The sequence below is a fragment of the Copadichromis virginalis genome, linkage group LG5 (genome assembly GCF_057382275.1).
Source record: "Copadichromis virginalis isolate Kocher_CV1m ecotype Utaka linkage group LG5, C_Virginalis_male_GT1.1, whole genome shotgun sequence".
NCBI classification, from domain to species: Eukaryota; Metazoa; Chordata; class Actinopteri; order Cichliformes; family Cichlidae; genus Copadichromis; species Copadichromis virginalis.
The window spans coordinates 29,542,069-29,568,240 of NC_140622.1; the positions used below are offsets into that span (position 1 = coordinate 29,542,069).

The following is a 26,172-nucleotide window of genomic DNA, read 5'->3' on the forward strand; positions in this document are numbered from 1 at the left end:
ACACACACACACACACACCGTACCCTTTGTTCGGCGTCTGATGACCCCTAAGCGGCACTTAAGCGATACAGAGAACATCCTCTCTCTCTCTTTTTTCTTTTCCTTCTTCCTGCCTTCTTCCTCTATTCCCTCCTCCTCTTCCTCTTCCTCCTCAGTCAGACATAGTGTGAGCCGAGCGAAGGATGGAAAGAGAGAGAGAGAGAGTAACTGAGTGGAGAGAGAGCAGTATCAGAGCTCCGGCCGGTCACATGGCAAAGAGAGGATAGAGAGAGGGAGTAGCGAGTCCCCCAGTCGTTTACCTCTGTCTCTCACTCTCTCTCTCTTTCTGTGTGGGAAGTAGTGTGAAATTAAGCTGCCTCCTTGCCTTTCTCCTCCCTCTCTCAATCACCCTCATATTTAAACTCGGTGCAGCCCATGTTACTTCTTTCCTTCTCTCCTTCCTCTCTTTTCCTTTCCATGCTATCTGATCTCTGTCTTTTGTGTTTTGAGTCTTTTCCTCTGGCTTTCTATTTGAAATTATTAAAAATGTTGAATACTGCAACATTCCTGTAACTGAAGTAGGAGCAGAGAAACCGCAACAATGCTGTTATATATTTGTGAAATTACTCTAATTTAACATGACAAGGCATTACAGTACCACCATCTATTGATCTAGCTAGTTGGATAGATGAATAGATGCCTAATCTATCCCTTTTGGTTGAATCCAAAAGGGCATCCAGCATAAAGAAATCTGGCAAATCAAACATGTGGAGCTACCTGCTGTGTGACCCCTTGTGAATAAGAGAGCAGCTGAAAGTAGTTTTATATTTCAGTTTTAGATTGTTCAGGTTGATTTCACTGAAATTAATCAGTGAAATCAACAATTCTCTTTAAGTCACTGACATTTTACTCCTCAGTCTCGTTCTTTCTCTCTCATTACCTTTTCTGCACTACATAAACAATTCTCTATCTTTCTCTGTCATGGTAACACGGGGTGGGGTGGGGGGCAAAAATGATGGCGAGATCAAAGCTGCAAATGCCTGGGATCAGCAGAGGAAGAGGAGAATAGAGAGAGAAAGACAGGACAGAGGAGGATGAGAAGGTGGATGAGGGTATTAGAAGAGAAGCGGAGCCAAAGGATGATGGCAAGAGGCTGAAACTGAGGGCACAGTTGAGGCATAAGGAGGAAAGGGGAGGTCAAGGAAGTGAACACGGGAGAAGTGGCGAGGCAGGAAGTAGAGAAAACAAAGAAAAATGTGAACAGATGAACAGATGATGAAAGAGGAATGGCGAGAAAAGCAGATGGAATAAAGAGAGAAGGAAAGTGGGCAAAGAGTAAAGCCGTTTAGTTGCGGTGTCATGCAAGAGGAGACAGTGATTACAGCCCACAGAAAAGAGGAGGATGAAAAGGGGAGACATGAGAGGTGGCTTACAGAGAGGTGATACAGAAGATGTGACAGGTAATGTCTAACAAATGAGTGAAGAGGATGAGTGGGCAAGGGGGAAGAAAGAAGAGGAAGGAGAGGGGTGTTTGTTAACCTATACTTTCATTACACTCTGCAAATAAGGACTGGCTGGCTGCTCACACATTTTCTCAATTCTGATGAAGTTTTGAAGGGAGGAAGCAGAGTTTGGGTTTATAGTCTAAAAGATGCAATCTGAAGGATTCAGCTCACTCTCACAGTGATATATTGAGAGGATCTACAATCACATAGCAACAGTCTATTTTAGGTACACTATGTTGATTTTCTGGTCTGGATATTTTAAATATAGATAGCTACAAAACAAGAAATTTCTATTTCAGTGTCCCTTCTTACATTGCCTTTGTAGTTGAAGCCTTTTTAATTAGAGTAAATGCTTTCAGGCTGTAGACTTTGTTTTGTTTTTATTTCAAATACTCGATAGGATCGATAGAACAGTTTTTCTTTTATTTGTTCCATAGATTTTATGGGATTGTTGATTTAGCGGGAAGAAAAAAAACATGTGTCCATGATATTTTCTTCTATTTTTTAAGGATGAATAACTTTATTTTTCTGACCCCTATTTTGTTTATTTAATGTTGTTATTATAGGCAACAGTAAATAATTATAATATAATGACACCAAAACTGAAGACTGCAATCTTTATGAAAGCAGGATTATTATAATATTAAACTGTATTAACATTATGAATAGACACCGATATATTCTACAAGTAAACTGTGCCGTCTCAAAAGCTGGATACAAGATGTTCCTGTTCAGAGGCATCATCTTTTTGAATAAAGGGAATACTGCATGTACTGCAGGATATGCAGGGTGGTTAATGTAAAAAGGCTCTGACCTCTAGTGGTGTTCTCATGGTGAACTATATCTGGGACTATATAATGCATTGAAAAACACTTGGGTCAAGGTTAGGGAAAGAATATTGCATTTGGTTTCATATTAATAAGCAGCATAAAAAGTGTATCATATCACTGTGGACTAAATGTGTAGCCTTTAATTACCTTAATTAAATGCTGTGACTGTTTGAGTATAGCAATAACAAGTTTAATTAGGTTCATACTGTATTGCTTGTATGCTTTTAGAAAATATTTAGTGTCACAGTATCAGCAGCATGTCACCAAATATTGGTAACATTTCATTAATATGTTGAAAACCCCAATGTTTCCTTCAAAATACATTTACAAATGAGTGGTATATGACTATAATTCCTTAGAGACAACCTTGTAAAAAATTATTGTGTCATTGCTCATTGCTATGGTGATCAGCTTCCTAGAAAGGCATACAAACAGAAATAGATGCAGGCGATGGAATTATATTGCTATATTCATAAACTGCATCATAAGTCTGGTGACAGGAAAACAAGACAAAACATGTCAAATAACAGACTAAACATCAAACATGAATGATAAGAAACTTTATCAATTTACATAGCAAACACACACAGAACAGAAAACATCAAAAATGTGACCTGCAGGACATCCCTCCTATACCCTGACTTAAAGTTGAGTGCGTTACCTTTTAACAAGAAGCACTCGGAGAGCTCCACCATAGCAGATCACTGTCTCAACAGTATTGACTTTTAAAAGAATAGTATTGTATTTGGATATAGTCATTTTGATTTCTTTGTTCTTTTTAGAAATAATTTAGGTACTTTGTAGTCAAAACAAGCGCAATGTGCAGACTTTTTATTTGCCCCACTGAAATCAATTTCAATATTAATGACATCATTTTGAAAAAAGGAAACAGTTTTAAATAGCTCTATATAGCATAAAAGATTTTGTTAATTTTCCATAATAAATCATAAAGTTGACATTAAGGACCTTGGTGGATGTAAGCATAGTTATAATAGATTGTAATCATGACCCCAATCTACACCTACAAAGTTTTATCAGAATTAATTAACAAACTTTTCAAGATACCGGGATGATACGCATGCATGTAAATGCTACAAAGAAAAACATAACCTCTTCGGTGGAAGTAATCAATCATAGGTAGAGAAAACCATTATTCACGATTGTCCATCCTTTTCACATTTCAGTGACATTATCCTTCCTTCATTTTTTCACACATTTGTATATGCAGTGTATATGCCTTTACACAAACACATAAACAGATAGAAAAATCATTAAAATAAAGAGCATACTATTTTTGACTGTCTCTACTTATTATTTGTCAGAGACACAAACAAAAACTACCTACCAGTTGTATGCACATCTTTGGAAAATTGCAGGCAAAGAAGACACCCACACATCTGCCTACATAATGTGAACACACACTGAATATTATATTGGCTAAACACACAAAAAAGAAAATGAAAAAGATTTGAAGAGTAGGAGATACAAGGAAACAGAACACACAAACTTCATTCAGTTTATTTATTTTTAATAAATAATAAATAAATAAGTAAATAATTTATTCCCTATTTATATTTACAGTAGGTTATACTTTTTTAGGTAACTAAAAGTGATAGTTGCGTGTCGTAGAAAGATCATGTAATAAACAAATAAATTACAAAATATCCTCCTGATGGCCTCTCTCGCTCGGAAATGGACGGTACGTGCAGTTCTCCACTTTTTTGATCTGGCAATCACCAACTCGTGGCTTCAGTATAGGAGTGACTTGCAGTTTCGGGGGAAGAAACCACTGAAGCTCCTTGACTTCAAGCTGCTTCTCGGTGAAGAGTTGATTACTCAGGCTCAAGGAGGAAGTGCAAATGACAGTGTAGATGACTATACTCCCCCACGTCAAAAGTGGAAACCTCAGCCAAATGAAGCTCTGAGACACTATGGTGCCATCCATAGAGATGGTGGATGAAACACATGTATCAAGATATCGCAGATCCAACTGCAAGAGCAAAACATACGTGATGTGCACAAAGTGCAAGGTATTCCTCTGTGTTTCCAAGAAGGGGAATTGCTTTTTGAAGTATCACTCCAAATAAACACAACAGAATTAATCAAAAGTGATGCTGGTCTGTGGATGTTAACCTTGTTCTTAGGTTTACCTCTTTTTTGGGGTGAAGCAACTGTTTGCCATCAAAGTTCCATTTTACATGTTTGGCCTTCCAATGTCCTCTGCAGTGGACATGTGATATCTAAAAAATAAAAAACTTTTTTTTCTGAAAAAATTATTTCAGTCTTCTGATTACCTTACAAACATTGGGGGATTTAAAAAAAAATTTGATTGGATTTTTTTCCTGGTAGTCAGGAGGATAAATAAACAATGAGTCTACAATGTTATGGCATCTAAACTCCAGTCAGTGCTTTTAATCCCCAAATAATCAGATTTGACCAGATTTTTTGGGACTATTCCAGATAGTCCAAACATACCCATTGACATTTTAATGTCTTTCATGCCTTGTATGTTCCAATATTTATTTTTCTTGATATATTCCGTAATCCGCTCGATGTTGTTTGCTGATCATGTCGGAGAATACAAATCACATTTAAGTTTATGTTTCTGGAGTAGTTTGTGAAATACTGCTGACAGGCATAAGCACAGACCCCATTTTACATTATACCATTTCCGTTACCACAGGTAAGATTTTGATCCCAATCTGCAAAAACAGAAGTCACGAGTAATTTCTTGAAGAAGTTGCAAATTTTCAACTTATTTTCACAATTGTAAGTTGCATTTAGCAAAAAGGACATTAGCATTAATTTAGAGGGTTTTTTTTTCAAATTATTAGATTACATAATGTCATTACAGAAGACAATATATTTTAGAACTTTCTTAACAGCACAAGAGTACAATTCCAAATACATCTAAATCACTTAAATATTGTAGAATAAGAGCTTTATGACAATGTTGAACTCTGGATAAAGTGTGGCATTGCTTATGCTAAAATAAAGGCAATTATAAAACAGAGCGCCCACTGTTGTTGAAGTGGTCACTGCCTGCATTTTAAAACTGACCTCACAGCTGGTTACTACAAAATAAGAAACATTTTAATAAAATATTTGTAAAAGTTTATGATCTTGTTCACATCTGCCCACAGCATCTCTCTCATCCACAATTCACACTGCTGGTCTTCAATCCTTAGCTCTGAAATTCAGGCCTGAAACCCATCTTATTCTGCAGCTCCAGGTTTCATTGTTTAATTTTCTCAGATTACTTCTCCATATTCTGGATTCACTCATTGTAATCAGCTCTGCCGCAGCTTAATCCGCTAGCAGCTACATAAATAATAGCAGCAGGCTAATGTGGCTATTGCATAACTGCTAATAGTTACATGGGTAACATACACCGTGTACACCTGCCAGGTTAACATTAATGTAAACACTTTAATACTTCAGTGTTGTTGAAACAGGAGCTTTACTGACCTCTTTAAATTCCTCCTAAATTATTGTTCAGCCTTATGAACATTAATTACTTTCGGTGAGAAGCTAGGTGCCTGCCTGCCTGCAGCAGAGCTGTGTGAAGTTATGCATTGGCACTCCAACATGGCACTGTGTGTATTGATACTGAGTATCATAATTCAATATAAATCTTAGTACATATTAACATTTAACTATCATATAAAGAATATCATTATAAATTGCTTGTCTGTCAGATTCTAACAGATAGGTATGCCAATTACAGACTGTAAAAAAAAGGACATAACTACCGTGCACGTATCGGTGGTTTTCAAAGTCCCATTTTGAAGCCTCAAAATAAGTGTTCCCGCCATTGATATCTTGGTTGAAAAAACCTGGATGACGAGGAAAGGTGGGTTTGACCGTGAAAATAACAAGGGTTTACCAAACAGACTCAATGTTTTGTTCAGTATAACTAAAAACAAGTGACTCAGGCCAGGAAATCAGCAGGAAGAATCAAGGGAGATCAAGTCAGAACGCTGTTTTCATATAGGCTTCTATAGGACCAGATGTTAACTTGCAACCTACAGCAATCTGGTGTCTTCCACATAAAATGCAAATTTTTTGCCATTTGTTTTTAGATATTGCCTTTATTTTGTTTACCCTAAAGCTGTTTTATATTGTCTGTGATATCAGTATACAGTAAACCCCCTTATGTCTAACTAATAGCATTAAGCAGTTAGCCAAATAACCAATTCAACAATCTGTGCAGAAAATTGTCATAGTGTAATTTTGGTTGCCTACTTGTATTATCACAGATAGGGGGCAGGTATCAATAAGAATTTATTCTTCTTCCTGCTCCTTTTCATGCATGGAAACAGTGTTACTTTAATTGAAAGGAAGGTTGTGTATGGGAATGCATTACTGCTGTACCATGTGTGAAACAAAAAACAAAAAACAAAACAAAACAAAAAAAACAATCTCCATATCTAAGTTCCCCCCAATATTTCAAAGAATTGGTTTAAATTTGCACAAAAGTGTTAGTGGAACATAGATAACTGGTAACAGCAATGAATGTGTTTACGTAAGAAAAACATACTGCATAAAGGCATAGAAACAAAATCCAACATTTCTTGGTTCTTATTAAAGTCTCTTCTGTTTGTGTGTGTTCAGCAGAGTTATTAATCACAGCACTGCTGCATAGCTAGTGCACTTTATCACCTCTCAGCAGACTTGGAGTGCAGATGTGCAAACAGCAAGATACTGTAACAACACACTTGTTCAATTAATTGGACCATACTGAAAAAAAATGTTTCACACATCAGCTAAATAGGCACTATGGCTTTACCTTTTCTTTTCAAAAATGCAAAGGTAAAGTAAATGTAATTTTATCTTTAAATAGTGACTCAGTGCAGTGAGATCAAACCTCTAATCTTTGAGAATTCAAGAACAGTTTGACTTGGTGTACACAATCCAATGAAAAAAGCAGGAACTAACAGTCTGAAGCTAGTTTAATAAATCATTACAACAGCACAGTCCTCAGAGTAAACCAAAGAGCCAATATAGCTTCTCAGTGCAGCACATAAATGGTTTCAGTGCAAAAAGTATTGATATGTGCAAGGATGCCAGTTTAAATTCAAGCTAACACAATGATAAAGGATAATTATAGTACACTACAAGTACTAAGTGGCATCGGCGTAACTTTGTGCTGAACATTGGGGGGGTCAAGATCTCTGTCACAATAAATAAATAAATCTGAGTGAAATCCCAGATGATTAAACATGCAACTATTTTGAAATGAGTAAAGAAAATCAACAGCTTATTTATGCAAGATAATTCATAATTTTATTGGGGGGGTTATAACCCCCCTGGAAATTATGCCCCTTCTAAGTGGCAAATGACCTGTGGTTCAATGGTCAAAACAATTCATTTGTATTACAATTTGCATATTTCTTGTTTTAAAAAACACCTCTTCTGTACTCTTTTTTTCTGTTTATAGCAACAAAAAGCAAGGTAGTTAACAAACTTTCTCATGCTTCTATAATTGAGTTTGGGGTTACTCTGTTAATTCTCTCAAAGAAGCATAGAGCAGGGGAAACACATTTGATCTAATCTAGTGTAGCCTCAAGTCCACAGCATGTTTTATGCAACAGAATGAAAAAAAAATGTATTGATTTTTGCAGGTTTAAAAAAGTCCTCCTACAAGCAACCAAATGCTGGATAATTCTGACAGCTAAACTGCGTAAGCAGCGTTCTGGCAGCTAAACAGTGAGGGTTCCTGTTCTATACTTAACATAAAAATCAAAAACGTTTGCAGCTTGTGAATTTTCAAAATCAAATACCCGGTGGATGGAAATTTTGGCTGAAAGTGTAAATAAAGCAGCATGCTTTTGAAGTCCAAATGCCGGCAAGACAGTAAGAAATATGTTTTTAAAAAATGTGTTAATAGGTGTTTTTTCCACCTCCTAACATCTGTTAATGACCACAGAAAAAGATATTGAAAAGTGTGAAACTTCAGTAATAGTAATAAAACACTATAAAAAATGTGTAACAATATGTTGTCACACATTTTACATTTTTAAAGTATGTTGTGTTGTTATGGGTTATTGTGTGTATGTATGTTTGTCGCACAACTGTTCAGAGAGGGAGCTCTTTTTTTCCCTTTCTCTCAGTCATCTGGTACCACTGCACGTTTCATTTCATACCCAGCAAACACACACACACAAACCATTGTGTGAGGTCTGCATAAAGCATCGGGGGATGAATGCTGCAGCAGGATTAACTCTGCTCTGCTCTCATTAGCTTAATCTTCTACATGAAACACTCACACATACACGGATATAGGGATGCAGCATCTTCATAGTGTAAGCAGCATCCTGGATGTATTTTTGTGTGTCTATCTCCAGTGGCGCACAAAAACACACGCATATTTCCATGTGTTTGAGCTACACAATAGAAAGATGGGAAGATGGGATCATTATTCATATACAAACTCAAGTATATTGAGTGATAGTTTTCTTCACCATATTGTCCAGTGTTGCTGCTCGGAACTGGCTTTGCTGTGCAGTACAGGCCACCTTGACTTTTTCAGCTAATGTGCATTTATTTCTGCTAGGAGCTATATCATAACTCTTATATGTGATAGTTTACATCGTCTCTATTTGTTGCAGCTTTTCTTTCTCAGCTGCTTCCTTTTTAGTTTTGGCAGAAATGCAAATCAGTGCTAATCTCAGAGCACGAATTCACAGAAACCCATGCTAATCTCAGAGAGGCGTGTGTTGTCTGTTCCTAGGCACAAACATAATGCATGGAAAAAAGATGTATGTTTCCACACACCTTGTCTACACGTTTTACCTATGACTTTATTTTAAATGTGTATGTGTGCAGTCACCATTGTAAGTGCGTAGCTGTCATTATCTTTGTTTTGGGTTTGGGTATCTGTGTCTTGTATCATGCACATTTTTGTACTTTATTTGGGCTGTCAGATTTTTGGGGGGTGTTCATCTGTGGTTATGTACATGCAAGTATGCTCTATAATTGTGAATTTATGTGTAATTGAGTGTGTGTGTGTGTGTGTGTGTGTGTGTGTGTGTGTGTGTGTGTGTGTGTGTGTGTGTGTGTGTGTGTTGAAACTAGGTTAACACTAGCTCCACATTAGTGTTGCATATTTGGAATCTTAAAGCAGTTGAACGGCCAATAGGGAACAGTGATGAAATAAGCCCAACATGAACCTTCACTCAAACATCACAGCCGCAATGAAATTGAATTTGGAGCATACAGAGAATAAAGTTCACTGACTCATGTGAACAGAAAAAAAATGTGAAGGAAAAAGTTTGCACCCACTATTTTTGTCCCTCAATAGTATACAAACATTAAATGCACATTCTTGCTTTTCCAGATGATGTTTTTCCGGAGGTGCAAGCATCTGCCATTACTCATTTAAAGTAAAAAGCATGACTTTAAAATTGTTGCTAGTCATAGTTTAATCCTGCTGAGAAGTTTAATGTTGATGCTGTGTCATACTCGCTTACTGACATATCCCTGTCTTCGCATTAAGGATTTCTCCCTAAGCCAAAGTTGGAGGCTCGTATATTAAATGCAAAACAGTAATGGAGACAAGAATGGGCTTTAACCCTCAATGTACCAGAACTCAGAATTACAAAAACAAATGTGTAGCACTGGCAAAAAGGCATAGTTGTGTTTATTCATTTAACTGAATTAATGAAATGATAACTATCCATTTCAACCATCTGGTGATTCCACACAATAGATTATGCACAGGGTTAAATGAATTGCATTTGAGTATTAATAGTGCATCTCGCCCTATGGTAGTTGGGATATACTCCATCCCGCCCTGTGTGGACAGTGTGAATGGATGGATAGTTTGGCAGGTGTCTGGGTTGGTAATATGGCAATAAGGGAATTCCAAAGCTTTCAAGGTTTTTAAGCTTTGTCCCTAGCTGAAAGAGTGAACTAGAAAGGAAATAAAAAATGATTTCTGTTTCTGTCTTTCACACCCTCCAATGGTGTGTATCAAAAACAATATAGTAGCACATCCCACCTACTTGTTAGCCTAGTTGGCTGTGATTACATAAGGAGGTACTCTGCACATAAATATGTTAAACTTTACTGGTGACTGTGAGCAAACACATTGATGATGGAGCGGATCATGACATTTCAACCAAAATTATAAAAAATGAGATTATATGGAATGAAAATAGCTCAACTTTGCATATGCAAAATAGTGACGCAAACTATTCTACATCATGGACTTCATACCTTGAACTGGATAAGCAGAGGAAATGGATGGATGAACTTGATATAGGAAAAGCATGGTCCCTGTGAATGTCTTGGCTCTTCAGCGTACAAACGTCATGAGAATCTGGAAGGGGAAAATTTCTCTGCCTACTTTATGAGAAACTCTGTGGCAGCGGTGAGTTACTATTAAATGTTGTTTTCCACATTTTGGTGGTTTGAGGCAATTCCTGCCTTACATTTTTCAAAACATGTTTTTTCCTAAGCTGCTGGGACATCAGGTGTTTGAACTTTAGTTCAAACACCCTTAAGGTTCAACACAAAAAATTCTAGAGCATTTTATTTTCGGTTGTTTTTTTTTTTTAACTATGATTTTCTACTGAACGTTCTGACTGGAAATAGTGGTTTGTATCTCCCCAACTTTCACACACTGTCTAGTTACTCTTCTGGTTACAAATGTGTCACAAATGTGTGGCTTTGGTGATGAACAGACACATTTGGACAGCACTGTTAAATGGAATTTGAAAGTTCTAATTAACGTTCCAACATGCAGGGCAGCTAGTTGTTACATAATTTTAGGATGCTACAATCTTCAGGACTCCTAAAAACAAATAAAAGATGTAAATGTGCTAAGAATTGATGTAAAAAATAAAGAACAACAAAACTGCTCACATCATACAGGCAGAAAAAACAAAACAAAGACAAATACAGAAGGAAAAACCTTGCACAAACTCATATGTGTGCTATACTAGTACACAAATATTTAGACAAAGTGACAAAGAGACAGATATACTTGCAAGCAGATATTAGCTATAAAAGATGTAATTAAATATGCAAAATTATATAAAAACAACAGCAAGATAGATAGCGGGATAGTATTGAGAAAATTCCCTCAAGTCATTTAAATCAAATGTCTTCCTTCATCTTCTTGTAGACAGAAAATTGATTTCTTTCTCTTTGTCCTCCATTATCTTCCTCTCCTTCAATCAATTGTTTCCTCCTGTTGCTTCTGTGCATCTCATCTGTCATCTAAATGCCAGACATTTCTTCACCTCCTTCTTTCTCCCCCTTGTCCCTCCTCCTCATTGTCTCGTTATGAATGTTCTCCTTTTTCTTTCACAGACTTACTTTTCTCAGTCTCTCCTTTTCCTTTTTGTCTCTTTTCCCTTATAGTTTCCCAGTTTTCCCTTTGAGTAATTTACCTGACATCATTTTTCCTGTCATTTTATCTAATCTAGCCAAATGACATATGTCATGTTGAAATGCTTCTGTGCTTCCTCATCCCTTTTTTCCAAAAGTTTCTCCCCTCTAAATATTTTTACCCATTTTTCTTCCTTTCCCGCCTACGCCTAAGTGTTTTCTCCTCTATTCTCCAAACATGTCTTAGCTGTTTAAGTATCTGATGCAACAGAAAGCAACAGCACCCACTGCTGCTTCAATCCTACAATGCAACAACAAACCATACTCCCTTGACATCTAATGTCATGCAAAGAGGAAGGCAGCTGCTGCGCTCTTCCCTCAGTGGTACATGCATAATAACGATTGCATAATATCTGATTTAACTATCCTGATGAGTCTGAACATGTTTTTCTCCAAGCATAAATCTGCATAAAACGAGTTCACCTGGGAAGCTGCAGTCATTTTTTTCTAATGTCCAGCTAAATATGAAAAATTGGCTAAATAATGCTAACATATTTGACTCTAATAGTATCAAATGATTTAAACTGACATTTAAAATTTTTAACTTAAAATTATGTTTTTTTTGTTTTTTGTTTGAGTTAGTGAAAGATGGCATACTTTATGAATTTATGATGCTAGTTTAATTTGAAACGATTGTTTAAAATATGCTTAAGGTTTACAGGTTAAATGATCAAAGTTTGTATTCTAAAACACACAGTGTTTCAGGTATGAAAAAGCACAACTTCATCTGTACAGAGAAAAACACAAAAGAATGCAAGACTATTAGCACTTGGAGAAGAATGCAAAGTACCACATCACAGCCTATCTTAAAAAACTAGACTACTAGCTTAAAAGTCAAAAGAGAAATACAGTGGACAAACCACTCTTTTTACACCATTAGCATTGGTAGTGTGTCATGTCACTCACATGACTGAAAGGAAATGTTTTCTGATGCTGTAGATTCAAACAACTAACAGGGCTATACTGAAATGTACAACTTTATAATCGAGCTGTCAGTAACTGTGCTTTTAAAAAAAGTAATGTTCACAAAGTGGCAGCACGGTGGTTAGCACTGTTGCCGCACAGCAAGAAGGTCCTTATTTCAATCCCACCATCAGGCCGGGGTCTTTCTGTGTGGAGTTTGCATGTTCTCTCCGTGTTTTCGTGGGTTCTCCCCAGGTACGCCGGCTTCCTACCACCGTCCAAAGACATGGAGCTTGTGGGGATAGGTTAATTGATTAATCCAAATTGCCCATAGGTGTGAATGTGAGTGCAAATGGTTGTCTGTCTCTGTGTGTTAGCCCTGCGACAGACTGGCTCCTGGCACTAGAAGAGAGGAGGGTCGATACAGAAGGGAAGAATGTGGTATAGAATGAAGCCTTTTCTTAAAATATCAACTGATCTCATCTAATGAAATGATAAATACAAAAAAAATGTTTCTGCAACTGTTTCTGTGGCAGCAGGGTTGCTGTAAGCTTCGGAACATTGAAATGAAACCAAGTGAAATCAACAGCTGTCTGGAATCATCAAGTGGGAAATCAAACACAAATCGTTTTGTGTCATCACTTTAAGCTCTTGAGCTGTATAACATAGATTTCTGTATCTGTAAAATAGATGTGAGTTCATGTACAGTATGCGGTATTGTTATGAATATGGGAACTGAACTCCTTAGTAGATAAAAGAACACTTGTCATACAAAAAGTTGTATTTAATATGAGATAGACAGGAGTGTTTGATTTGTCATATTGCTGTACTGTGCTGTTTATTAAAGTGGCACAGTATTACACAGTTTGACCATTTTTTTATAGCTGAAAATTGAATGAAAATCAACCTTAACTCAACCTCTACACCCATGAACAACATTTACTGTAACAATGTGTCTTTTCTACTGAAAGGAATGAAATCAAATCAGATCAAGGATGTGAAAGAGAGACTCCCAGTGGACGCCCAGTCTGTAACAGCAGGCTTCCACATAAAAGGAACCGCCACAGGGTAATTCCCCTGTTTGATGGTACACTTGGTGAGCTAGCCAACCAACAGTGGGAAAATAAATACATGCGACAATCTGTGCTATTTCTACCACCTTCTTTGCATTCAGATCATTAGTAATTTTCTTTTTTGCATTTATGCCCCTTCAACTAATTTTCAAATGTAGAAATTATCCTTTATTGTTCTGACCACTTTCTTCTCATCTATTTCACACTTACTGCTATTTTTTCTTATATTTTTGTCATTTCTAAACGAAATATCTAGTTTGCATCTTGTGGACAAACAGTAGCAAAATTAATTCAATCTTACCTCACTGTTCTTTGATTTTCTCTTAGTATATTGCATGAGTTGGAAATTAATTCTGAAACATCCCAAAGAAGTAGTCCGTTGATGCTCAGAGATAAAACCCCAACCCTAACCCAAACGCCAGGTGGTAATTAAACTTCAATAATATTTTTAAATCATTTAAAATTAACAAACCAATAAGCCAGCATATGGTTCATCTAAAAAGAAGCAAATGTGATTGAGACACGTTAGAGCACATTTCTTGTTAACACCCCTTGTTATGGACATTAAACCCTCTTGTTAAGGTTTTTGTTCCTCGTCAGGTGACTATCGGTTTTCAAAGAACTGCTGACCATGAAAATTCCAACAGATATTTGCATTTTGGAGCACCTCTGGCCTATTCCTTTGATCACTTTACATTTTTTCATCATTCAGCGCACTGACTTGTGTGCTGTCACACATCGACTCTTTCCTTAGACTTATATTAATCATTGTTAGGGAATGATCAGCAGTATTCAAATAGTAAGTCTCTACTTATTTTACTACAAAGGAACAGTTAACTAGTGAAACCTAAATCCACTTATCCTATGAGGTTGTGCATGTTCTCCACATAGAAAGGCCCCAGCCTGATGGGGGAGCTTAACTCAGTGCTAAATGCCACTGTGCTGCCCCTTCATAGACATCCTTCTAAAATAAAATAAAAAAGTTATTTCAAAAAAAGTCAGGACCTGTCTGATGATTTTATCAGTGAATATCAAATGCTCGCTGTTCAGATTTGATTGAGGGCTAATGTGGTTGAGGGCACTAATGGTGCATTTTATTTATGGAAATGATAAGAAATGAATGGAAACTGGGACCAAAAACAAATCAGATTCTATAATTACATGATGGGAAGAACCACCATAACCTCTTTAAACAGCTGGGGTTTATTTAAACAAGACTCACAGTGTCTAAAGAATGAGTTAAAACACTCTATGGTCTCTTTACCCAAATTTGTAGTGTAATGTTTAGTGCAGTTCTTGAAATGTCAAACATACGTTATAAATTCAGACTTCTCATTATAAATTCCTTGTGCAGTGTTCGCTCATATTCCTCACCTTGATCACTGAGCGTCAGTTAGAGTTTACTTGCATCTTCCAGTCACATAATATGCAGCACTCTTTAGAGCACTTTTCTCAATCCTTGCAAAAAATGTCACAACATAATATATTACTCATGAGCAGTGTCCCTAACTTTCAGCCCTATGTATGAGACATTAAACATTGATTACAATGCTGACAAAACAGATACTTATATTTAGTAGTTTACTGAGACATTACTAATATTAACGTTATTATTATTATTATTATTATTATTATTATTATTGTTGTTGTTGTTGTTGTTGTTGTTGTTGTTGTTGTTGTTATTATTGTTGTTGTTGTTTTTGTTGGTGGTTTTTTTTTAGCATTACCATATATAAATGGATATCAAGACTACCCACCTATGGTTTCAGTTTTTTTTTATCATTCCACTACTTTTTAGGGATTCCTGCATTGATTTTTAGCTCATAAAAAATCAAAATGTTCCAGCCTGACACTAAGCTTTAAAAATGATATACCCACTTGGAAAAGCACCTTGTGCATTCTCTTCTTTCAGTTCTTATATAGGTTGCATGTAAAGATCATGAATTTGTGAATGTAACAGGCAATGATAAGTTTGCTAACTTATTTATGAAGACTGACACTGAGAGCAAGGGTTAACTTTCACAAAAGCTGCAAAAAAACTCAAAATGTTGCAACTTTTACAACAAAAAAATAAATAGATGCTAAAAAACAAAAAACAAAAAATAAAATAATAAATTATGGATTCCAATCCATTCGAGGAAGTTAAAAGTAAATCAGACAGCACAAGTGTCTTGTCAATGACAGTATGTGCAGATGTGAAAGCTCTAACAGAACACATGATGTTCCTCATGCTCCAAATAGCATCAAGCAGAAAGACAGTTAGAAGGAGAGGGGGATTTTTTTTTCTCCTCGCAGCAATGGCAGACAACTCTTGAATGCTGTTCTTCCCCCGCGGTAGATAGAAGTTGGAACAGAAAAGAGACAGTTCCCTTTTCTTCTGCTATGCTGCTGATCTCTCTCTGACTCTGTACATTTGGATGGCTTCCTGTGCTTGTGTTGTGTGTTGTGCATTAAAACTATGCAAGTCAATGTCAGTTGTAAGTGAATCTAGCTGTCATGTTTTTAATAGTCAGCTAAATTTAAAGGTGGATGGGGTGGCATGTGCTGTAGGCCTTGGCTTTAAAAACTTGTGGGCATGTGTGTGTAACTGTAGCTTATATGTACTTCTGGAAGAGGAAGATAGAGATTGAACTGGAGGGTTTAGGAGGATATAATAAGATACTGCTAATGCAGAATTTCATTCTACCTTGTCCCTTTGTCCTCTAAACAACTTGCTCTCCTTCAGGTTTAAAGTGAAATATTTATACTTCTGTAGTGCACATTCCATAGCAGCACTGTGTCTAAATGCTGTCTGTGCACTGCTTGGCATATCAAGAACCTTAATCTAATGACAACCTAAAACGTCATTTTGAAATAGCATTACAACCTTATTTTTGACATGTAAGCAAATACATAAATAGATATTTAGAATGGTATTTATGCTTTATGTTCATGTCAAAATCCTCCAGTTCCTTAAATGATTTGTCTTGTCCAATCTTTTCAGTTGTCATGAAGCTCAAACCTAGGATGGAGAATTCACGACTAACAGGTTGTGAACAAGCCCAGATACATTGAGGATAGGAATTTAACATGAAAAGATCTACAAAAAGTTTAAGATCACTTACTGAAAGGATGCTATAGAAATACACTAGAAGTAGCTAAACAGCACCAGGATGACTGACAAACAGGCAAGGTACTAATTCCAACATCAAATAGCACTTTAAACTAATAGCAGAGGAACTGTGTTAAATGCTGGTTTCATTTCAGGGTTTGTTTGTTTTTTTCATGTACAATGTTGTTCCTTTCACATTTTAAATCATCCAACATTTTTCCTGTAAATGACCTTTTACACAGATTGTCATTACCAGAGGGTGCAGGTCCTCTTGTGGTCTTGCTAGAAATAATGTACATTCTGAAATTATAAAATAATGAAATATAGGATTTTAGTGTTTAATTTTATGATATTTTCAGTGGATAACTGGTCTACATGGGAATCAGGCCACTTTAGCCCCAAGGTCTGTTTCTTTAGTACCCTACAATGGAAATTAATACAGACTGTATCTTTGGTTGAAATCTTCCTTTATTTAATAATATTATTCTTAATTCCTGCACAGAGATTACATTAAACTGGCCTCTCCAGTCTGACGCACAGGTCATTGGTTAGTGATGCTTGGAATGTTTTTCCCAATTCTGTCATGGGTGTCTACCAGCCAATCAACCTCCCGACCCAGAGAATTCTGTGTGGAAGCAAATTACCAATTTTGTTTTCAGAGTGTGCTGAGTCAACTGGTTGCGTTATATATATGTATAAAAAAAGCACCTCTTTTGTTCCCTATTTCTCTTTTCTTGTGAGCTGCCCTGTTCGGATCAGCCTTCTCAAGTAACTATCCTGGCAAGTGGCCTTTTCTGTAGTCAGCTAGAAGTTATGGAGAGGGTTTAAAAGAAGCAGAAACAACATTCACTGGTATTATATAGAGTCATTTTGGAATTCCAATGCTACTTTAATTTCTTGAAGATGAGAATTATATGCATTACTAGGTAATAGTAGGTAATGCAGTAACACTGAATATTGGGATTTTTGGCAAACCTAAATAACTATAGGTCTACTCCCAGAACGTCCACAAAAACTGGGCCAACATATTTCATTCATTTGGAATATAGTAGACACGAATCAGACTTTAAATAGGAAAAATACTTAAACTGTGACTAGTTAACTCTAACAAATCAAAAAGAAAAAGAACCAATTTCAGGCCATTTCCTATGTTAATTTTCCAGAAAGGGATGCTTTTAGGAACACCACATATAACTGAAGCTAACTGATAGTGGCCTAATTACATTATTTTAATCTATGTATTCATACACAAACATAGATTAAAAATAGTACATTAATTATGTTATCATTATTACATTATCACATAATGTTCACTTTTTCTTTTGCTTGCTCCATTTAGAGGTCAGCACACTGAATCACCTGCATCCATCTTGCCCCACCATAGTCACACCGCTCCTCGGTATAACCTTCTTCACTACACCCACTCAAAACATCTTTAACTTTGTCTCCAAACCATGCAAACTATACTAATTTCTAATCTTGTCCTTCCAGTCACTCCCAGTGAAAAACTCAGCATCTTCCACCATGCCACTTCCAGTTCTGCCTCCTTTTTTAACCAGCACCACTATTTCCAAGCCATACATAAACAGGTCTTACTTTTATCTTGAAATCGCAATGTTCATACTTTTCATAAAACACATGGTTTCATGATCAGTTTTAAAATTAAAGCAAAACAAAGCAGCAGAAAGAAGCAGAAAACATTACACATGGATATCCAGTCAGTGATATAAGGTTAGAAAGATCTGGGGGAAGAGAGAGGAAGGAATTAAATATCCACCCACACACGGCTGTAGTACCAGTGACTGAAACAGAAAGAGAGATTGAGGGAAAAGTATATGAAACAGGAAACAAGTGATGAAAGAAAACCAAAGGAATGAGAAAAAGGAGTGCTGAGGGTAGAGAGATGGGAGAGAAAAAAGAAAATAGAGATTTAACACCTAAGTTTAGCTACTAAATGTATCTTGTGAGTTCAGCCAAAGACATGGCAGTCACAATATCTGATATCATGGGTGGAATAACGCAGGGATTCTTTTATTTAAAATATTGCTTCCAGTAGTATATATTTATGGCTGGCAGTGAATAAATAAAAGAAAAAGGGAAAGAAAAAAGAAAGAAACTAAGAAAGAGATGACACACACACATTATCAAAATAAACTCACCAAAAAAACAACAACTTAAAAACAGATTCTAAGACCATCTGCAATTATAGTATAAATTGCTCCAAAGTACACGTCCAATAGGCCGCCACATTATTCCTAAACTCACACATTCCTAAACTGTGCAAACTCCACCTTCAGATGGGCAGGACACCCAAATCTCAGCTTATTCTTCCTGGTTAGCCAGCTGGGCAACTTAGATTGAGCAAAAAGAAAACTAACCAAGACTGCAAATGTCTTCCTTCTATAAACTGGTCCAAAAACAAAGATATCAAAATAAAAAAACCTCTCCAAACTTACCACACAGAAACTGAAGTTCTAAAACAGTCTTCTGTCTGGAACATTACAACCTGAATCTGGATAAGTTCTAGAAAACAGAAAATGGACCAAAAAGCCAACCAAACAGTGCTTGCTCATAGGGACTCGTTTAATTGATGGGCTTTTCTCTGTATTCCTTACAATATAAAATGTATTTAGGTGACTGCTGTTGTGATTTGGTGCTATATAAATAAAACTGAATTGAATTATTATTCATTCCTCTGTTTCTAGTGCTCAGTGTTTGCATCGCTCAGTCTTGTCTTTTTGTTAGTGCCTTTGTTCGTCTTTGTTCCCCTGTCTCTGTCAACTTGTTAACTGCTCTTTGGTGATTGTCTGTTATTTCTTATTTTACCTTTGCTAGTCTACTCATCTGTATTGCTCTGGTTCCTTCATGTGATTTGTGATTCTGTGCACTGCCCTCATTATTGTCTTGTCTTTTCCTTTGTCTAAGTGTCTGTTTTGCTTGTTATTGCTACCATGTGTTCCATTTTTTTGTGATAATTTTGGATTCTTTTGTTTGTTTGATTGTTTGTTTTCAGGCAATAAAAACTCTTTTTTTTCCAATTCAATTTGGGTAGAGTATTTAATAGAATTGTATTAACATGTTTTAAAATACTAGAAACCAACATTTGCACATAAGAAAATTTAAATCATTTAGTATATCACATAAAAAATGACAGCATTATGTCTATAATTTTAAAGTTTAAAGTTTAAATAAGATGACATGTCCCAATCAGTCGAGCAGCTATTAGTCACATCAGATAACAGGTTGATGTTAAATTATTTATTTTTCAGGGATAACCATTTTGGATGCACCTTTATCATCACTGTCACATCACTTGGTAAGCACTCTCACGTTAAACTGTGCTGTTTTCTCTCTGGTGAGATGATATGATAACACTGCTATCAGTCTTGCTGTAGCCAAAGAGATAAGTAAGATGGTATGATGAGCCTTGTTGATCCCTTAGGCAAAAGTGGGTCACTTCAGCTGCAAATATAGCCCCTCAAAATAAATGCAATGACATGTTTAACCCCTGGAGGGTCCTAGAAAAATGCATACACTATTGGTCTTAGGAGCCACAAATCGACCCAAGACCCTCCAGGGGTTAAGAATGCTGCACCCTGGATTCTTTTTAATGATAATTTGCATTGATTTTTAGAGATTTTTTTTCCACTTCTACACTGTAAATCCAACTTAAAAAACTTACTGATTATAGCACTAACAATGTAGACAAGCCATTTTAGGTCTCTGGTGGCGAGTGCCAATTCTTGCTGAGTCTTCTGATGTAGACAGCAATATCAGAATAGCAGAAAATCGATATCCAGTTGAAGACTTATTGTTCTGGCTGTTAGGATGTCTATAAATGAAGGTAACAGTAAAAAAGTTAACAAAAACCGTGACTGATGTCAGACAATAAGTGGCTGAATTTGTCAATAATGAATTAAATAGTGAAATAGGGGGAAAAAAGTAACTTTCTGGCACAACTTCACCTACTTGCACGGTGCATGGAGAAGAGCATTGGTCTGAAAAAAAAAAACCCACATTTTCCCAGGGCTATATGGAGTCCTGTGAGAGCGGGAGAGGGTGTAGGATCACCTTTAGCAACAATAACCTGAAGCAATAAGTTGCTGTACAACTTTATTAGTCTCTGTTGTGGAGAAATCTTACCTCAGTTTACTGAGGATTGAGGACATACATTTATGTAGCTCTTAAGGTCTGCTACAGCCTTTCAATTGGGTTGAGATCTGGTCCAGATCTTGGACTGATTTGCTTTTTAGCCAATCAGTTGTAGATTTGCTGTGTACTTTAGATCCTGTTGCCTTGCTGAACATGTTACCAGTTTCAGCCAAGCTTTAGATGCCAGACATATGGGCTCAGATTTGAATCTTTGTTATACAGAGGAGTCCATGCTCAGGTCAATGACTCCAAAGTCTAAATGACTGTAAAACAAGTTCAATTCCTCACCCCCACACCACAGTGCTCGACAATTAGCATGAAATATTGATGGTGATGTGCTGTGATTGGTTTTTTTAAACGTGGCACTGTGCACTATTGCCAGAGATCTCCACATCTATCCAAAGGACATTGTTCTAGATGTCTTATGGTTTGTTCAGAAGCCACTTTACAAACATAAGCCATTATATGCTGTCTTTTTAGTGAGAGGAGACTTTCTCTTGGCAGCCCTTCCAAATAAGCCATGCATGTTTTAGTCCTATCAGTCTAATTTTATTGTCATGAACTCTTATCATGCTAACTGAAGCCTTTGGAGTCTGACTTTGGGTTTTTTGCAATTTCTCTGAGCATTGCATGGTCTGACCTAGTGGTAATTATGCCTCAACCTCCATTTCTTTGAAGTGTGTCATTGTTCACCTGCATTCTGAGGAAGCAATACAAAGAAGCAAACAGCGCAAACTTCTGCTTTTATAGACATTGTTGAATTGGCTAATGATCAGTTAATCCAGTGTATTTGACTAGCAGCGCTTTTCTGCTACTTACCCTCAGTAAGGGTAAGGGAAAAAGTAAGAGTGCAGTTAATTTTTACAGGACTACATAGAGTCCTGTGAAAACTTTCTTTTCACATGTCTGTTATTTCATTAACAAATACCAAAGCTAGCATAATAATTACAACAGAAATTACAATAGTAGCACCATAGAAAAATCAATACATTTCAAAAATATATTTTAGTCCAGCTATTTAAGTTTGCTTATATCAAACAGGTCCTTAAACTGACTGTGAAAGAAATGAGTTCTAAAAGAAATAAAATATGAACAAAGTCATATCAGTCATTTATTTTTAACACCAAAAATACCCCATGTAAGCACTGATAAAACAACATAGAAATATTATAATTCCTTACTGTTGGTTTAAAAAGAGATTTCTGTACTATGTAAAAAATAATTAGGATGTTTAAATATAGACTCCTACAAAAGCCAAATCACATTTTACACATACTTAAAACAGCTCTAGCTTCTTTTTTTTTAAAGTTCTACTTTATAATAAAATGTCATTAGCTGTTGACACCATGTCCTGACTGAGGCATTTCTGAAAAATACAAAATAAAGATACAGCTCTGCTATCACTTCAGACATAAATGAAGACAGAAAACTAAAATGCAGCGATGTTTGTAAGATTACTAAAATCTGGTAATTCTTTGTTTTTACATTCATCGGGTTCCAATATGCCCAAATATCAAAGAGAAATTAAAAATGCATGCCATGGAAGAGTTCGGGTCTTAGGAGGTCAAACAGACTGATTTCCCTCTCGATCTGCATTCCTTTTGATATGCATTCAGTCTTATTTTTTCCCTAGTTAAAAGGCCTTTCAGTCACATGAGTAATTGTAAATGACCTAGGAATCCAATATCTGTTCACAACTTTATCCCCACATTCACCTGCCAGATTCATTATTTTGTAACAGAAATATGATGGTCAGAATGAAAAGGGGCCTTCTAAAGTGACAGTTGTTTGCTGCCAACTTGACTCTTAATGCAGGACAGCATTAATTTATCTAGTAAAATAGCCTAAAAGTGACTTTTTTTTTCTTTGTCAAAAACCTTCACAGTCTAAGTTAAACTGGAATGGATAAAATGCTTTTGTAGTATATATTTTACATTACAAATCCAGCACGTCACAATATAATTAAAATTCACACAGTCACACAAAATTATAGAGAGATTTATTCTACGCACTTAAAGCTTCCCAGTGATGGATGCCTTGAAGGCAATTTCGGCTTCAGAAATCCCAAGGACACTTTGACATGTAACAGCTCTACCTTCTACACATACAAAAAAGTACACCCCACGCTAGAAATCAGCAACAGCTTTCTTAACACTGGTTACACTGATGTGCACTTCCAAACTGTTTTCAAATCCTAATGTACAGTATAAATATAATGAGTTGATTTATTCATGTATTGGACTGAATTCAGTTGATTTCACAATTTTCTGGCCATTGTAAAAGTATTGTGTTTTCACCAAGCCTAACAAATTTTACCAAAGTACTTTGCTTTCTTTTTTATCCCCAAACAACTTGATCACAGTAGTACTCTAGAGGTAATACCATGCTTTACAAAGAAACAATAAAGCAAGATATCATTAGCTTCATAGCATAATTGCCTAAGTCATTTGACTAAGTCAATGACTTAGGCACTTATGCTATGAAGCTAACGATATGGTTTGTATACTACTTAGTCCAACCAGCTCTGAGATGGCTTTTTGAAAAAAAGAAAAGTATTTGTTGTGTAGAGGGATATAATACTCCACTGTAGTCTGACTTTGGGATTTTGTTAATGCAGGGACATTTTATGCTCCTTCAGTCTCTTTTTAGCAAATTGAAATGGTCACAGAGTCACGCTAAAATGTGTTCTTGTAGTGTGCGAACATGCCTGCGCTCCGAAATGTGCAGGAGGATTATTTTATCTATATATCCAGCAAACCTGTTGGTTTGATAGATGATTGGTTTGAGTTCGAGTGGGATATGTCTGCAAGCTAATGGCAATTTCCCACCGCAGTAACACATCTAGTTTGCAGTATATATGTCCACAGCTGCAGGAGTTCGGCGAGAGTTTCACTGTGGAACTGATAATTTCACTGCATCAGGCACAATTATAATATGCAGATTAGAGATGAAAATGTCCTCGCATGAAAATAATACAGAGGCTCAGCAGCTCGGGAGTATATTTAGGTTCCAGAACACACACATGCACGAACCAATTCTGAAAGAGTTTTAGAATAAAAGTAGGTGGGAGGATGGATTACAGTTTCACACTATCTCAATTTAACACATCTGATTCTTTTAAATATCCCAGTAAGATCTAGTTTTAGCAAACTGTTCTGGTTCTGAAACAAAGACTTTGAATATGCTTTATTTCCTTTTTTAAAAAGCAAAATCCCACAAAATACATACTAATAGTTGAAGATTCTTAAGGTTAATTTTCATGATCATATCTACAGTATCCAAACTCCCATGTTATGCCTAACTATATATTTATCCATGTGCTTAACCCTAACTAACATAAGTTGGAATATTTTTAATTAAAAACTCTTTCTAAATACTTGACTTCAAATGTATTTGAAAACTGTGTAACAACCTGCATTTTGTTAAAGATCCCTTTTAAATATCAACAACAGCAAGTTTACCTCAAATTTAAAAGGAACAGCTTTGTATCACATTTCTGTCTTTTGCTGCTTTACTCTATAAAGCTGTATAAATCAGTATAATAACTACTCGTTCTGTGACAGTTGATCACATGTCAGGCATATTTACACGTGTTTTTCGAATATACCTTCATGATGCTGTTTCTTCTTGGATTAATAGTGTATATATCATTTATTAATGCAATTTGCACTACTCTCTTATTTATCAGTCTTATTTTTGCTTAGTTTTTTTTTCTTTTCTTTGTTGTTTTTGTATTACTGTTGTATACATACATTTCTCCCAGTATAACTCCTGTGGCACTTTAACTTTGTTAAATGTTTGTTGTTTATTGTAGACTGTACTATTTTTATTTTGCATATATCCCAAGTATCTATCTATTTGTCTATCTATCTTTGAGTCACGATATAGACCAGCTTATTGAGCTTATTTGAACAGATTGTGTGTAAAGCTTTAATGGACCTTTTAACCAATCTTTTTGTTCACATTTTATCAGGGTATTTTTTAGTGGTTGGCAATCAGCCAGTGTGGTTTACAAGCAGTAATAAACAGCTGGACAATTTTTTGGTTTGCTGGCTGAGGACGGGTACAACAGGGATTGAAGAACACTCAGTGGGATTGAAAGCACACAAGGGAATTTAAATGCAAAAAAGGGCACATACCAATTTCTCGTTGGAGGACGGAAATTTCTGTTATACATCATTATTATTGGTGAAGCAATCCCTTCATCAGACCCACTTGTTTGCAATTCATACTAGGCATACTAAACATTTCATTGTTCTCCTGTTGCTGTAAGATGTGATGAAAGTATTCAGCAAATGGAGTATGCTGTCTGAAAGAAGAAGAAAACATAATCTACTGCGCTAGAACAGAGGGGGATGTTTGCCTTGATATTCCCGAGTTCTCTCTTGTTTTGAAAGTGACCTTTCTCAGCCTGCAGTGTAATGTTTGGTTCTCTGATGGTCGTTTGATGGCGTTTGAAGTCAGGCTGCTGTAGTATCTGCTGAGTGATTAGACATATTGTTCTGAGAAGGGATATGTGAGGCTCAAGAAGAAAATATGCACACTCATATTTTCCCTCTCTGACACATCTTAAACCGCTTAGGCTTTTTCTCTATATTGACTTTTGCCTACCGCACTCATTTTCCCTCTTGTTAATGTTTGTTTACAATCAAAGCAAGAAAAAAACATCCCAAAATTGCATTAAAAAGAGAACCCTCTGTGAAACTCTCTACAAAGTCTTTGAAGAACATGAGGTAGACAACAAGCTGTAGCATCACCACTAGCCAGCTCAGAGCTAATTAAACAGTAGCAGTAACTCATTAACTGAATGGAGTAGCAGATAACACTGGAAAACAGAGTCACAAAAACAAGACGAAGAGTCCAACATCTCTGGAGAAGAAAAATAACTCAAACATTTCGGCACTTCCTTTCAGTTATAGAGGAACTACTGATCCAACACTATATTAGAAGAAAGGGTTTCCAACCGCGGATACAGAAACAAGTTTACTGTTCAAATGCAATGCACAGGTCAAACTTGTGAAAGGGAAATTGTTTGCCTTTAAAACATATCCTTTTACTGCTGAAATTCCAACAAAACAAGAAAACACAGTCAGAAAACGTTCTTTTCTTTTTTGTTAACATGTTGCTATCAGAGTTTTAACCTCTGCATCACTAAAATACACTGTTACAGTCATTATTCAGACGAGTGCAGAAACCAATTAAGGTAATCTGACCATTTTTTTCCTTCTAGTACAGATGCTGCT

At 36.2% G+C, this 26,172-nt stretch overlaps 1 protein-coding gene across 1 annotated transcript in view; it reads right to left on the reverse strand.

Annotated features, from left to right (window-relative positions):
- Positions 1–26,172, reverse strand: part of grip2b (glutamate receptor interacting protein 2b) — a 173,028-nt gene that overhangs the window by 145,809 nt on the left and 1,047 nt on the right. The gene's annotated exons all lie outside the window — the stretch shown is intronic.